Source organism: Ixodes scapularis, unplaced genomic scaffold, assembly GCF_016920785.2.
Source record: "Ixodes scapularis isolate PalLabHiFi unplaced genomic scaffold, ASM1692078v2 PGA_scaffold5__190_contigs__length_132052651, whole genome shotgun sequence".
NCBI lineage: Eukaryota > Metazoa > Arthropoda > Arachnida > Ixodida > Ixodidae > Ixodes > Ixodes scapularis.
In genome coordinates this window covers 96,248,219-96,263,012 of record NW_024609880.1, presented here as the reverse complement: position 1 = coordinate 96,263,012, position 14,794 = coordinate 96,248,219, and positions in this window count along the sequence as shown.

Genomic DNA, 14,794 nt, shown 5'->3' with positions numbered 1-14,794 from the left:
ATCTCCACAAGGCAAAGTATGCACTGAACTCAACCGGTATAGAAACATGCCTTCTTACAAATAACATCAAAATTTGCACATCGAAATTGTACTAAAAAAGGCAGGAAGAACGCTGGGCTTTTTAGAAGAAATTGGCACCAAAACGTTTCTCAGACTAAACCCACAGCTTATAAAACACTCGTCCGTTCACGATTAGGGAAGTATCACATGGAACCCTCATTAAAGCTGTGTACTCAACAGTCTAGAGTCCTTACGAAATGAATCGGCACGATTCGTTCATCGCAAATACTTACCCATGACCAGTGCTTCACATCCCAAGCCTGAATCTAATCTTTCGCCTTTATCAACACGTAGGAAACTATATCGGTTGTGATTCTTTCACAATGTGTACTACAACCTGCCACAGCTAAACTCTATAAACTGCTATCCTCCTTCCAACATATCTCAACGGTGTGATCATGAACTCGAAATTAAGCAAGTATAATTACAGACTAATCAACATAAATGTTCTCCGCTTTCTCTATGCATCAAAGAGTTGAACTATCTCCCTCACACCATCGCAACTGTTAATTATCGAATTTTATTTTTAAAATAGCTTCTAGAATGTGGCCACTTGTGCTGCGCTCCCGTGCCTCTCGTTTCTCACATGGTTACTGTAAACTGCCTACTGCGCCGCTGTTCCAACACTTAATGCATGCTAGGATAAGGGATTAAGTATTTTTAAGTTCTTAGGTAATACATCATTCAGATGATCTTACCAGCAATTAAACTAACTTTAAGCGCCCCGTATCATTTGGCCCCTGGGCGCCTCGCAATGAAATCTGCAAGTTATTTTCTGAAGGAGAGAAATTAATAAAAGAATATTACTCGTCTATTTTTAAGACTTATACATCGAAAAAAAAAAAAAAAACCTCGATGGTTTTTGCTTTTGCGTACTGGTTCTCTCTTGTCGCACGACACAATATGCAGTCTGTAAAATTTGAAATCTGTTTTTACGATTCCTTCACATCCAGCAGGCCAATGAAGAAGAGTATAACTTCCAAATGCTTTCCACTAATTAAAGCGTTCAGTTTTTGTTTCTTTCTCTTTTCGCATTGCTAAAAAAAACTGTTTTTTTTTGTTTGTTTTTTCTAGGATGCGGTCAGGTGTGAGACAAATGTTTTCAAGCATTCGACATTCCCTGTTATCACAAACAAGGACACTAGCTAAATTCTTCGCCGTGATTGAGGACTTGTTTTTGTTCAAGATGACAAAAAAAAAGAAGGTGTAGACGTTGCTGACAATCTTTTGACTGGAATGCGGGCTCGGAAATTTGATATCTGATAAGCAAATTGCACGAGTGACGAGAAGGTTCGTTTGACTATTTCAGTTTCGTACTAGCATTGTGTGTTGTGAAAAGAAAAGCGAACTTCAAATTACTTATAATTTCATTTGCGCATTAGTAGAAGTGAAGAAATGATAAGCTGGCAATAATATGGATCCCCACATTCATTTCTAAAGCCGGTCGGCAGAATATTAATTTAAATAAACATATATGAGACGAAGTGGGTTTCAAAGACTTATGAGTCTCAAAGCAATTGCCTGAATACCTCAACCACTGAGGTTAGAAATTTTCTAATCTAGTTTCACAATGCGGCAAACGTACATAAATATACATCCGAAAACACATAAGCCTTAGAAGTTCAAGATTGTACAAAAAGGGTCAGAACGGTAAATAAGGCGAACCTATCTCGGCCTCGCACACATCTATCGCTGTTTTTCGCTCATCCGAAACGGCAAGTTCTACTAATGCAAATGGAAAGCAAAAGCTTGAAGCTAGCTCATCGGTCCGCTCTTGCTGTCTCTTTTACGATCGTTTCTTCATTTTCCATCTCAAACCAAATGAACCAAAGTAAAAGACACGCAAGAATAGAATATAACAAACTACCAAAGAGGGAGGTTTATTGGGCGCCTCACTGAAATATTAATGTGTCTGGTAATACGTATATCCGTCATTTCAGCAACACACGAGGGACGACCGAGCATGTGAACGACCTGACGGAAACGCTTGGTGCTCTCAATCAACGACAGTATCGTGACAAAGAAATCTTCGTCGAAAACAAGAAAAAAGTGGCGATCTTTCTTCTCTGCTAGATTTGTAGCTCGTGTTCAACGAGGGGTTGCGCGAGGACTATTCGTCAGAAATCACCGAGTCTGTATATGGGTCCAGCGTCTCTCTCTCTCTCTGTCTCTACTCGCTTAAACGTATGGTGAACTGCAGAGGACGCTACAAGCCATCTAAGCCAATTCCATGAAGTGTGAGGGTCGCGCGATTCTCGGGAGTGGCGCAGCGCGACCCACGGGCAGCGTTTGGTCACGTGGGGTTATCGCGGCTCTCGATTGGTGGGGATGGATCGACAAGCGTCCGCTGCGAGCCATCGCGAGGTAAGACGGCGTATAGCATGAAGACGCTTCCGGTATTAAGAATATCATTTTCCGTCTGGCGGTGAATGACTCCCTGCTTCAAATCAACCCATATATGCCTTTTTCCCTTTCTTCTTTTTTTTCTTTCCTTTTTTTTTTTTTCGGGTACGGTCAGTTTAGGTATACTTCCGCTTTCGCCATTATGTCTTTTTCTCTTCTTCTTCCAGATTACGCCCCCACCAAATCTGTCTACTTTCACAGATTATTTTTTTCTTTTTTTTGCTTTTTTGAATGGTATGAGCCTCGATTTCAATTTTCCGTTAGGTTCTATTTAGCAGCTGCGAATAAGAATAATTGATTAGTTTTCCGGTAAGTCCTTTATGCCAGACGCAGAACGAAAAGAATGAGCCACTCGGCATGTGCGCGCTGTCGGGAATGGAAATACCCACCCGCGAAAAAAGTAACTGCATTAAATAATGGCCAGCGTAAAACTGGCACACAACTTTATTCTTTCATACAACAGGGCTATTTTCCTCTATTTTTATATTTCCTGCGAAAAGATAATTCTTATTTTGCAAGTGGCTGTATTCAATTGATACTAGAAATAAGCACCAAACGTTCCTTGTCGTAAAAATTTCTTTTCTCAACTCGATCATAATCAAAATTAAGTCTGAAATCCATAAAAACTAAGATAACAAAAAAAAAAAGAGTTACACTTTTTTGAAAGGTTTAAATTGAAATGTCGAGGTTTTGCAATCATTCATGAACCTACCACGACGTGAATTTAATTCGCCATGGTGAATTCAATTCACCGTGACCTCGTCGCGGTAGGTTAGGACATCGTACGCCTGTCTAACAATACAATTCACTTAAAGGGATTGTCCCGTAAGATTGTGTCCTTCAGGAAACTATAAAATTATATTGTCATTGCTTTTAGGAATACCATCCGCACAATATCCGAATCTTAAATCCTCCAGCGCGCAAGTCATTCAATTTTAAACAGAGCCCAACTGCTCAGACTGCAAACGCAGAACACATATCGTTTTCGTTGGCTACAGCGTAAGCTCTGACGTAACATCAAGCAAAGAAAGCCACCACGGCTCTTGACCGCTGTCTCAGTAAAGTAACTTTGTTCTAAGAAAGACAAAATTTACAGCATTGAGGAGAAATCAATTTTTCGACGATGATCTTTGTACGCACCGTCAACCATGTTAATCAAAACTGGGAATAAGGCAGTGCCCGCGACTCTCACGTTACCACGCCTGATGTGATGGCACGACACGACCAGCCATGCATACTTGCGAAATTTCACAGGCAGTTTCGCATTGACGTTCATAATGGATTTAACGAATATCGAGGCGCCTTTTAATTAAATAAAAATGACGTCTGACTATATATCAGCACACTGTACGTGACCAACGCTAAAACTTAGTAACTACTGGATATCACCGGAAGTCCCTTTAATGGTATGCTAGACGTCTTTGCACTCTCCTTCGAATAAGTTCTTTTGGGAAGCAATAAACTGACTTTAGCGTTACTAACGTTTTTCACAATAGATATAGAACATATTTCTTGAAATGACCTTCATAGCTGTCGTGGTGTTACTTGTTATATCGTCAACATCGTCAAAATGCGATACTTTCAGCATTTCGCTCAGCGTTAAAATGTTTTAATATGCATTTAACGTACTTCAAACTGTTTCTGAGACAATTTAGCGATATGTTATTTTTTTTTTCAGACCACTGATGAAGCAGTGAACGGTAAGAGGCCGTTAGCAATAAGAATTCAGCGAGTCGTTTTTCAAGCCAACGGTTCCGAAAATAGGAACGGTCCAGCTCGTCCGTTCGTGAAACCGTACGTGAAATTTGACATAATTTAGCGAATCGAGAAACTGGTGCAATTGTATAAACGATAATGATGATTCTGTTTGATCGGCAGCGTTATATCTTAGTAAACATATAAAACATTCTGCAACGTGTAAATCCGTGGCAGCTCGTCTTTCCGGCGTACGACTGATGTAAAAAGACGGCCGACGTAATATTTACCGATCGGAATTTCCAGAACTGCGAAGCTAGGCAGAGTAAAAAGTGTCTGAACGACCATAAAAGTGTGGGGTGTCTCCGTCATCTTGAACTTCTCACGTTATATGTGCCGTCGAACCAAATCATATCGTCTGCTCGCGGTCGCCACGTCAGCTAGTCTGCCCGCAGATTGCAAAAATTTACTAGCATACGCAATCTCCAGCATTCATGGTCGCTTACCATTGTGAGCAGTCCTCAAAATTATTCGGTTCAACCTATCAAATAAAACTGGCAAATCGCCTCCGCTGTCCTGAGCCTAACGCTCGGCTGGGTCGGTGGAGTCGGTCGACAAATCGACCGCCATTTTTTTTCTACCCGAGTCGTGAACGGTGCTGGCTGTGTTCCGCCCTATTGAAAAAACCAGCTTAAGCTGGTCCCAGCTTCAAGCTGGGTTATTGCCCCAGCATGCCCAGCTTGGCATGCTGGTCATGCTGGTTGATCTGGTCATACTGGTCATGATGGTTGATCTGGTCCCAGCTTCAAGCTGGGTTATTGCCCCAGCATGCCCAGTTTGGCATGCTGGTCATGCTGTTAAACTGGTCATGCTGGTGAACTTCCCAACCAGTTTAACCTGTTTAAATTAATACACAGAATAAAAAAGCCAAGCTCGTCAGAAAAGCCAACTCGGCATCCAATTTATTATTTTCGTACTTGCGGCAGCCTCACATGAACTCAAATGCTACACATCCTCGGCGCTGACACAGTACTAACCGACGCACAGATTCTCGGTGCAAATTGTCTACAATGTTAATAAAACCAGATTGCTTATCTCTCAACACGAAAAAAATACTAGACACAGGCCAAAAACAGGCAATAGCAGACGAAAATACTACACGGACGAGAGAAGCGAACCTGGGTCCCGCCAGCGATGGGGGCGAAGCGGCAACTTGCGTGGTCGGCAGAGGCGAGGAAATCCGTGTGGCTTGGATGGCATTGGCGATACTCCTCGGCACCGCCGTCATTCTTGGGCACACACACGTTCGAAGACACGAAGCGACGCCGCAGTCGGGACGTCTGACATCTTCCCGCACTGAACGGACTGCCGCTCGCTGTCTTCTCAAAACCCGCTTCGCTTGCACCGTCGTTCAACTAGTCTCCAAACAACGCGCACACAGCCGTCCCTTCGATCTGCCCTCTGCCCAAGCTATCCAAACGCGTCTTCGATTCTCCGTTTCTACCACTCTCTCTCTCTCTCTCTCTTTTCTCGCACACAAAGGTAGCTTGCAGCGCGCGCCTGACGCGCCCGGTGGTCTACCAAAAACGAGAGGACAAAGAACAGGACGTGGCCTCGTTCCAGCAGCCGACCTTGTCGCGCGCGCTCCCAGCAATGCCAGTTCGGCTATCTCTAGCCGACCTTGGCGTGCGCGCTCCCAGCATGACCAGCTTGACCACCACGATTATTATTTCGACCAGATTCACCAGCTTGTCTCCCAGCATGACCAGCTCGTCTCCCAGCTTGACCACATTGGCTCCATGGAAAACCAGTTTGACCAGTTAAGACCAGACTGGCTCCCAGCTACACCAGATTGAATCTAAAACCAGATTCGAGTGAGACCATGCTGGTTTTTACTTAGACCAGACTGACCAGCTTAAATTCCAGCTTGCCCAGCTTAAACCAGCTTGATTGCCAGCTAAACCAGTTTAATTACCACATTGACCAGTTTGACCACCTTGATTACCAGCTTGACCACCTTAATTACCAGCTTGACCAGTTTGATTTTCATGCTGGTTTTTCCAATAGGGCGGTGACAGCTCAAGCGGCCGGAATGGGAGAAACGAACGAGAAGTGCCTCCCGACGCCCCGAACGACTCGCGCGCGCATGCACAGCGGCATCGGCGATGAGTTCGAGGACAAACCGTTCGTGGGGGAACGAGCGGCTAAAATTCCCTAATACCTGTTTTAAGTCCGGATAAGACAATGTGCTGCCGCTATAGTATATTGTAGTGGCTGAGCCTAATTTTCCAAAATGTCATCGCCAGTCTTTTTATAATCTAGCAAGTGTGGCCAAATATCGAGAATTAAAATTAACATGGTTAATCGTGAATACGAGTCTATGAAACAAGAAATGTTAGCGTTCAAACGCAAGGGTCATAAAATGAACCCTTGCTAAAAGATAAAATCACCCTTGAGCTCTTCTGTGTTATAAAAGATTCCAAATATAGGGTGGTTCAAGTCACCAGGCTCAATCTAAAATGAACCGTAAACATCGACGCCTGCACGTATCAATCTAAACTTTTCGTCAAAGGGGTATTTCACAGGTCGTTTTTTTTTTCTTGTAAAATTACAAAGCGTAGTTCTCTTTCTGTAAAAAATAAAGCCAAAAAACTTGCCAGGGTCTACAGCGGGCAGCGACGAAGACGACAGGGGTTCAGTAGCGGGGTGTGTTTGGCGTTCGTATTGATAGATGGCGTCAGGAGCAGCGTCCGAATGTGCAGCTGACCAGCGAAAGAAAGCAGACGACACGCAGACGAAATCCGTTGGCAGCAAAAGCGCCGCCTTTATGCAGACGCGTTTTTTTACTTTAAGTCCTGCTTTTATTGTCCGCATTCATTTTTGAACCGAAAGTACATTTCAAAAAGATTATGTTCATTTTAATAAACCACGGCGATAAGGAGGTATCGCCATCTATCAATACGAACGCCAAACACACCCCGCTACTGAACTCCTGTCGTCTGCGTCGCTGCGCGCCATAGACCCTGGCAAGTTTCTTGCCCTTATTTTTTACAGAAAGAGAACTGCGGATTGTAATTTTACAAGAAAAAAAACGACCTGTGAAATACACCTTTGACAAAAAGTTTGATTGCTACGTGCAGGCGTCGATTTTTAGGGTCCATTTTAGATCGAGCCTGGTGACTTAGACCACCCTATAATATAAAGTGTTTTGAATCAAAAAAAAAAAAAAAATCAGTCCTAACAAACGAACCACCGCGAGTAGAATTTGATCAATAAAAAGGTGATAACTAAGATTTAGAAAAAAAAAAACTGAGTAAGATAGTTGTCGAAATTCGCGTAACCAAAATCGACGTTATGTGGTACCATACTTTATCTCCACGCGCCAGAAAAATCGTGACCCCCCCCCCCCCCCTCCCTCTTCCCTTTCTACCTTCAATCAAGAAAAATACAAAAGGAAAAACTTGGACAGCGAGAAAACTAAAATACCGGGAAAATCTGTACGACTCCAGCTCGTATATCCGGGCACGGTCTGCTGCTCCCAGACAAACGAAACTCCGTTCATATCCATGCCAGGCCTCGTGGCTATAAAATATCCGGCGACGGTCAATAAACATGTCAGTCCACATGGCCCGTCATCATTAGTATCGTTGACATGTATTTTTTAGCGTTTCCAAAAATCGTTCATTGCAGCGACACAATTTCGTTCTATTTACCAAAATATTTGCTTTCATTTTCGTATTTTGCTACTTCAGCAGAGTCTCCGCACCATAACCGCCAATATCTATCGAAATAGTATGAGAGCACGAGACTTTCTTAGTGGGTTACTTGCGATTGAGAAACACTTTCTGGCACGTTCCGTCTCTTGAAAGCTCAGGTTGCTGAATAATATGAGTTTTGGCAGAAATCTGATTTGAAAGATGAAACTACAGAGCCTTATAAAGTTGCATTTTCGTTCCTTAGAAGATCTGTCAGCATACAATCAAGATACTCAATAAAATTCCATTCTAGAAATGAAACATTTGAGTAAGAAATCCTCTGAAAGCAAAACATACTGGCGCTCACATATTAACCCACACTTCCCAATTACCAATCAGTTTTGTTAACCAGGCTTGTTGTTTTTTTTTTTTTTTTTCTAAATTGATAGCACTGAATTGTATGTCGTGAAAGGTTATCGATCGAGATAGGGGTCTGCCTTTGAAATGTTGTGACGCTTCCTCAACGTCGCAGACCAACAAATTAAGTTGCTACGGTCTAACTACTAACTTAAGTACTTGAAAGTGCCTTTAGGCAGCACTGATGACATGATCGCACTACACTACGTCTACACACTTTTGGCAGTTTTTATCTTTAGTTGAACTGTAACGCGATGAAGGTATGCAACCAATTCCGTCGTGTGATAAGCCAAATGACATTTGGCACGCCTTGCAAAATTCGAATTTAAAATTGGCATACCTCAAAATTGGGCACCCGTGCGTATTTTCGCAGGAAGTTTCATGTCTATTATTTCAAAGCTGAAGTAATAGGTGTTAAAATGTAAAAAGATAGAGCAAAGACGCCGGTAGCGCATTTGCTATGCCCGAAACCGGATGTATGTTGACTGAACGTTGGTTTGTGAGCTTGCACTCAGGTGGTCATTGCTCATATACTTCGTTAGAAATGTTAATTATCGAGATTATCTTGCTCATTGCCAGCCTCTAATATTGGTTAATTGGCGTTTTAGCGTTTCGCAAGCCACCCGGACGCGAGCTCACAAACCATTGGGCAGACGTCAAACAGGCTGGTGTAGGGCATAGGAAATATACGCCTCCGATTTTACTTTATTTTTAATATCTCACTGACTCCGAGTTGAACTGTAAAAATAATAGACATACGACTTCTTGTGAAACTAGGCTCGCGTGTTCCATTTCAAATATGTATGTTGGAATTCAAAGTTTGTAAGGCATGCTGAACGTGTTGGTCCTTTCGGCCGCACCCTGTACGCATGCGCGTTTGGCATAAATTTCTGGAATATTTTAAGTGCGCGTGTTGGCTGTCACCTTTGATATACTAGAAATACAGTAGTTCCCCAAACTGATCAATATTAGAAGCCCCTATCATTAGAAACGCATCAAAACAATAAAAAATACACACACACACACATATATATATATATATATATATATATATATATATATATATATATATACATATATATATATATTGGCAGTTTATGAGAGAAGTATTTGATGGTGCGATATCGGAAGACCAAAAGCGATCAATGGCGGAACAGCCGAATTGTTCCCAGCTTGTGTCCAGAAAACATGCAGCGCGCGCCTCTATTTCCCAAAGATGTGCGTCGTCGTCTTCGTAACAGTTCCCCCCGGTGGTGGTAGTGCCGGTCATCCGGTACCGTTGGGTGGTTAAGGTTGGGGCCAGGCAGGGATGAACAGTATTTCAAATACTTTGTGTATTTTGCATTTGTATTTAATTACAAATTGGGTAATGTATTTGACGTGTGTATTTAAACACTAAAACGTGGGTATTTCAAATACAATTGTAATTAAATACAACTTTGTGGGCGAAAATACATCCCTCAAATTCATTGTCACTGTCCAGAGCAGGAAGGAAACTATGTTCTGCACCGAATGCAGTGTCTCTCAATCAAGCACAAGCGTTTAGTGACTTTGTGATTACGGTGCTAGTCCAGGGCAAGAACAGTGACGAAATTGACGTTCACAGGCAGACTGGCTAAATAAGTGCCTGTGACAACCTGTGACGCTTTCCAGCCTGGTTTCCATCCATATTTTTGCCTGGAACATTCTAAATGCGCGGGTCGTCCAGATTTTCGTAACTGGTGCGAGTTGTAACAATAAAAAATTCTCAAGCTAGTGCTGCGCGTCTTGATTAATAATTGTCTCGGTTCTTTGTTGGTCTATACCAAAATGTAATCGACAAAAAAAGCTGCTTAAAGCTCTGTACTTTTTTCACCTATCACGTCCAAGCTGATTACATTTTTTTTGTGATGATATTCTATTACGTTACTAGAGCCTCGTACACTAACTCTCGAGTGTGCGATGCAAAATTAAAGTGAGATACCAAGAAACCCGTTGCAGGTGCCCTGAAGTCGCTGACGCAAATTTTGAGGAATGCATTTGGAAAAGTATTTGGAAAAGTATTCGGAGGAAACCAAATACATTTGGTTGTATTTGCATCTTGTGGTTAAATGCTTTTTTGGAAATGTAATTAGATTTGTAATTAAATACATTTTTGACGAAGTATTTTGTATTTGTATTTCAATACATATTTGCATGTATTTTGCCCATCCCTGGGGCCAGGTAAGGCTTGGTGCGGGAGACGTGTACGATGTCTTGTGGTATGGAGCGATGGTCGCGGGGCAGAGATATTGGAACCGGCTCGTAGTTTATGTCGGAAAGACGACGTATGATGCGATATGGCCAGGTGAATTTAGGTTGTAGTTTTTCTCATTTTCCAGTCAGGCGAATTGGTGTCTTCAGCGAAAAAAAAAAGGTCGCCAATACTAAAAGACACTGGTATGCGGGTGTCCTCGTGACGAAGTTGTAGCTGTTGCGATTGCAGAGTTTGTAGCCGAGCGAGTCGACGGGCGTCTTCGGCTTGACAAATGATTTCAGAGGCGAAGGGGTCTAGAGGTCTGTCAATAGATGGCAAAGCAGTGTCCAGAGTAGTGAGAGGTCCGTGAGCGTAGAGGAGATAGTAGGGGGAAAACCCTGTAGTTATTTGACGTGCAGTATTGTAGGCGTAGGTGACGTAAGGAAGGATTTCATTTCAGGTGGTGTGGTTGTCCGCAGCATACATGGACATTATGTTAGATAGTGTATGATTCAGCCGCTCGGTGAGGCCGTTAGCCTGCGGATGATAAGCGCTTGTTACATAATGAATCGTACTGACGAGTCTGAGGACCTCATTCAGAAGTTTCGCAATGAAGGACGTGCCACGGTCGCGTCTAATGGACTGTGGAGCGCCATGGCGTAGTAGAATGGAGGTGAGGAAAAAGTTCGCAACTTCTATTGCGGTAGCCTCAGGAACAGATTTGGCTTCTGCATAGCGGGTCATGTAGTCAATAGCTACAACGATCCACCGGTTATTATTGGAGGAGACGGGAAATGGGCTCAAGAAATCAATTCCGACTCTTTGAGACGGATGATGTGGTGGGGAGAAGGAGTGTAGTGTACCAAATGGTTTTGTCGTGGGACTCTTTGTGGTCTGGCATTGGTAACAAGAACGAACGTATTTATTGATGGCGCGGTACATTCCGGTCCAGAAATAACTGGTTCGGATCTGAAAGTACGTTTTGGAGAAGCCGAGATATTCGGCCATTGGGTCGTCTTCATTATCACGAATAACAACTTTTTCAGCTCTCGTGGAATGACAAGAAGGACGTCCTTTCAATTCGAAATTTCGTCTGAATATGGTATCATTGGGAAGGGCAAACAAACGCGTAAGTGTGCTGTGTTCTGTGAGAGATGGGGGGTTACCCGAAAAAGGTAATCAGTTATCAGTTTTAGGTAAGGATCGGGCACCTGAGCAGCGGAAGTGTCAACTGATGTCAAAGGTGCTGTCGTGAGCACGTTTCTTGTGTCTTGATGGGGAGCGGCGAGCGGTAGAGGGCATCGAGACAAGCCATCGGCATCGAAGATTTTTTTTCTCAGATATGTAGAAGGCGGTGAAGCTATGATCTTGCAATTTGAGGGACCATCGCCCAAGGCGTCCTGAGGGGTCTTTCGGACTGGCGATGCAGCATAACGCGTGGTCGTCGGTCACTTCATGGAAGCGAATGCCGTAGATGCAGAGGTGGAATTTTGACACAGCCAACATAACAGCCAAGCATTCGTGTTCAGTTTTAGTGTAATTCTGTTAAGACTGGGTAAGAATGCGACTCGCGTAAGCGAAAACAAAGACGTTGGTTGTTTGGAAAGTTTTGCTCCAAAACGGCACCGATACCGTCCACTAGCGTCTGTACGTATTTCGGTTTTGGCTCCTTCAGTAAAGTGGCCAAAAATGGGACTGTTCGTCAAGGCCGATTTAAGAGACTCAAAAGATTGGCGTTAAAGCAGGACCCATTTGAATGTGGGGTTATTGCGAAGGAGTTCATTGGGAGAGGCTCAGCGACGTGAGCAAAGCCAGGGATGAACTTTCGGAAGTATGTGCGTAGTCCCAGAAAAGCACGGACGTCCTTTTGAACTTGCGGAACAAAAAATTCAGAAACGGCTCTGAGTTTGTCGGGGTCCGGGCCATTGGCACGACGACATGGCCAAATACTTTCAGTTGTCCAGCTGCGAACGTACATTTATTCGAGTTTAATTGTAAGTGTGCGGAGCGAAAACAACCAAGAACTTGCCTCAGACGGTGCAAATGTTGATCAAGTGTGCTTGGGAAAACGACGACGTCGTCGAGGTAGCAAAAACATATGTATATCCCAGGCCGCGGAGCAACGTATCCATCATCCTTTCGAAGGTCGTTGGGGCATTGCACAAACCAAACGGCATTACGTTGAACTGATGGAGGCCATTAAGTGTGACGAACACTGTTTTAGGTCTGTCAGCATTAACGACTGGTATTTGCCAATAGCCGGTCCGAAGAATTATAGATGAAAAGGAGGATGACCCTTGGAGGGAATCTAGGATGTCGTCGATCCTGGGCAGCGGGTAGGCATATTTCCTGCTCACTTTATTCAGACGGCGGTAGTCAACACAGAACTGCCAGGACCCATCTTTCTTTTTTTACGAGGACAACGGAAGACGACCAAGGGCTAAAGCAAGGCTTTGATGACTTTATTCTCCCACATTTCGGCGACGTGCTGTTGGATGACTTGGCGCTCCGAAGCTGAAATTCGGTATGGTCTGCTTTTCAGTGGGCGTGCCTCTCCAGTTTCAATACGATGAGGGACAACGGATGTTCTGAGCAAGGACTTGGCTGCTGAAGTCAAATAAATCTGAATAAGCCTTAAGTAGGGTGACTAAACGATGTTGGTCCCCGAGAGGTAATTTAGCGTCCACCATAATTGTAATATTGTCGCTCATATCGCGTGCAGAAGCAGGTGGACAAGTGGGTGGGGACAAATGTTCCGAAAGAGTGGCGATGTGGTGTTATTCATACCTGGTCATATTGGCGACACGAGTGTTCGGGGAAGTATTTGCGACTCCATAGATGCGTTGGTGAAGCAAAGACGAACACTGCCTTCGGACACGATGTAGTATGGAATGACAATACTTTTCTTTGCAAATAGGGATTCGACAGGTTCCGCTAGTCCAGAGGTGCCTAGAAATGACGGGTCGGCTCTGAGCACTACGGTAACGGCAGATAGTGGTGGCAAAAGAAGGTCGTCGTGGTCATGTTTGTCGAATGAGAGTGATCAGCGACAGGGTCGATGCAGCACAGCTCTAGTTCGCCTCTAGCACAGTTTATGAAGGCGTCTGTGGATGTCAGAAAATCCCAACCTAAAATAACGTCAGCGACGGAGTTAGAAACGACGAGGAATGGGACAATAAAGGATATGTCTACAATGAGAATTGCCATTGATGCACATCCGAGCGGTTGCTCCAATTCGCCGTTATTCATGCGCAATAGGTGTCCGTTGGCTAGAGTAATTAGCTTACGTAAGCGGCGGCAGACATCGTCTGATATGCATGATTGGGCGGCTCCTGTGTCGACCAAAGCGACGAATTTTCGCCCAGCGATATGAACGTTGAGCGTCGTCGGTCCAATAAAAGGAGGATTTTCGGCTGATTGTGGCAGTGCAGCATGTCCTTCGGTGGCAACGCAGGCCGCCCTCCTTAGTTTGACGACGGCGTCGACGCTGCGGCTGCGTGGTGGAAGGGTGACACTGATCGTCGACGTCTAGTGCACGGCGAGGGTGATCGGCCGCGGTGATCTTGAGGTGTTTGTGAAGCATTTGCTGAGCGGCGTGCGTCGGAGGAGCGGCTGTCTTTATAATCTCTCGAACAGGGAAACGGATTGGCAGGTGCATGATAGTTGGTGCTATTATCAATTCGTCGACGGCAATAACGGGCAATGTGCCCAGGTACGTGACAAGAAGCACACCGGGCGCTGGTCTTCTGTTCTCCAAATGTCGGTGCGTCGTTTTTGTCCATAAATTCGTCGTGGAGGTTGGGGGTGGTGTAGGAAGGACGTCTGGTAGCGGGGTAGCGTGTCGTACAGCATAGGGCAGCGGGTTGTGGGTGCTGGTGGAGCTGGCAGTTACGTAGGGGTACGCGGAGCGAGCGGTTGGAGAGCAGCGCGTGTTTCGTCCTGTACTACCTTCTGTATAGTTTCGGTGCAGCTCCGTTGGTTTGGGGTGACATCTGACGATCGTGGTGTGTCGAAGTACGCCAGCAGTTCCTGGCGGATGATTAACTGAATTAATTGTGAAAGGTCGGACGCCATTTGGTTTCTGGGGATACGTCAGGCAGGCGTTCGAAGAGTTCCCTCGTTATGCGGGCGCTCTGCAGCTCCTCGTACTTCTTGCACTCTGTATTGAGGTGCTGAACAGTTGGAGGAGATTTTGGAACTGCGATTGAGAATAGCTCGTGTGATAGCCCTTTGAACAAATGACGGATTTTGTCATCTTCGGTCATGTTGGTGACGACGCGGCGACACAGGCAAAGGACGTTTTCAATGT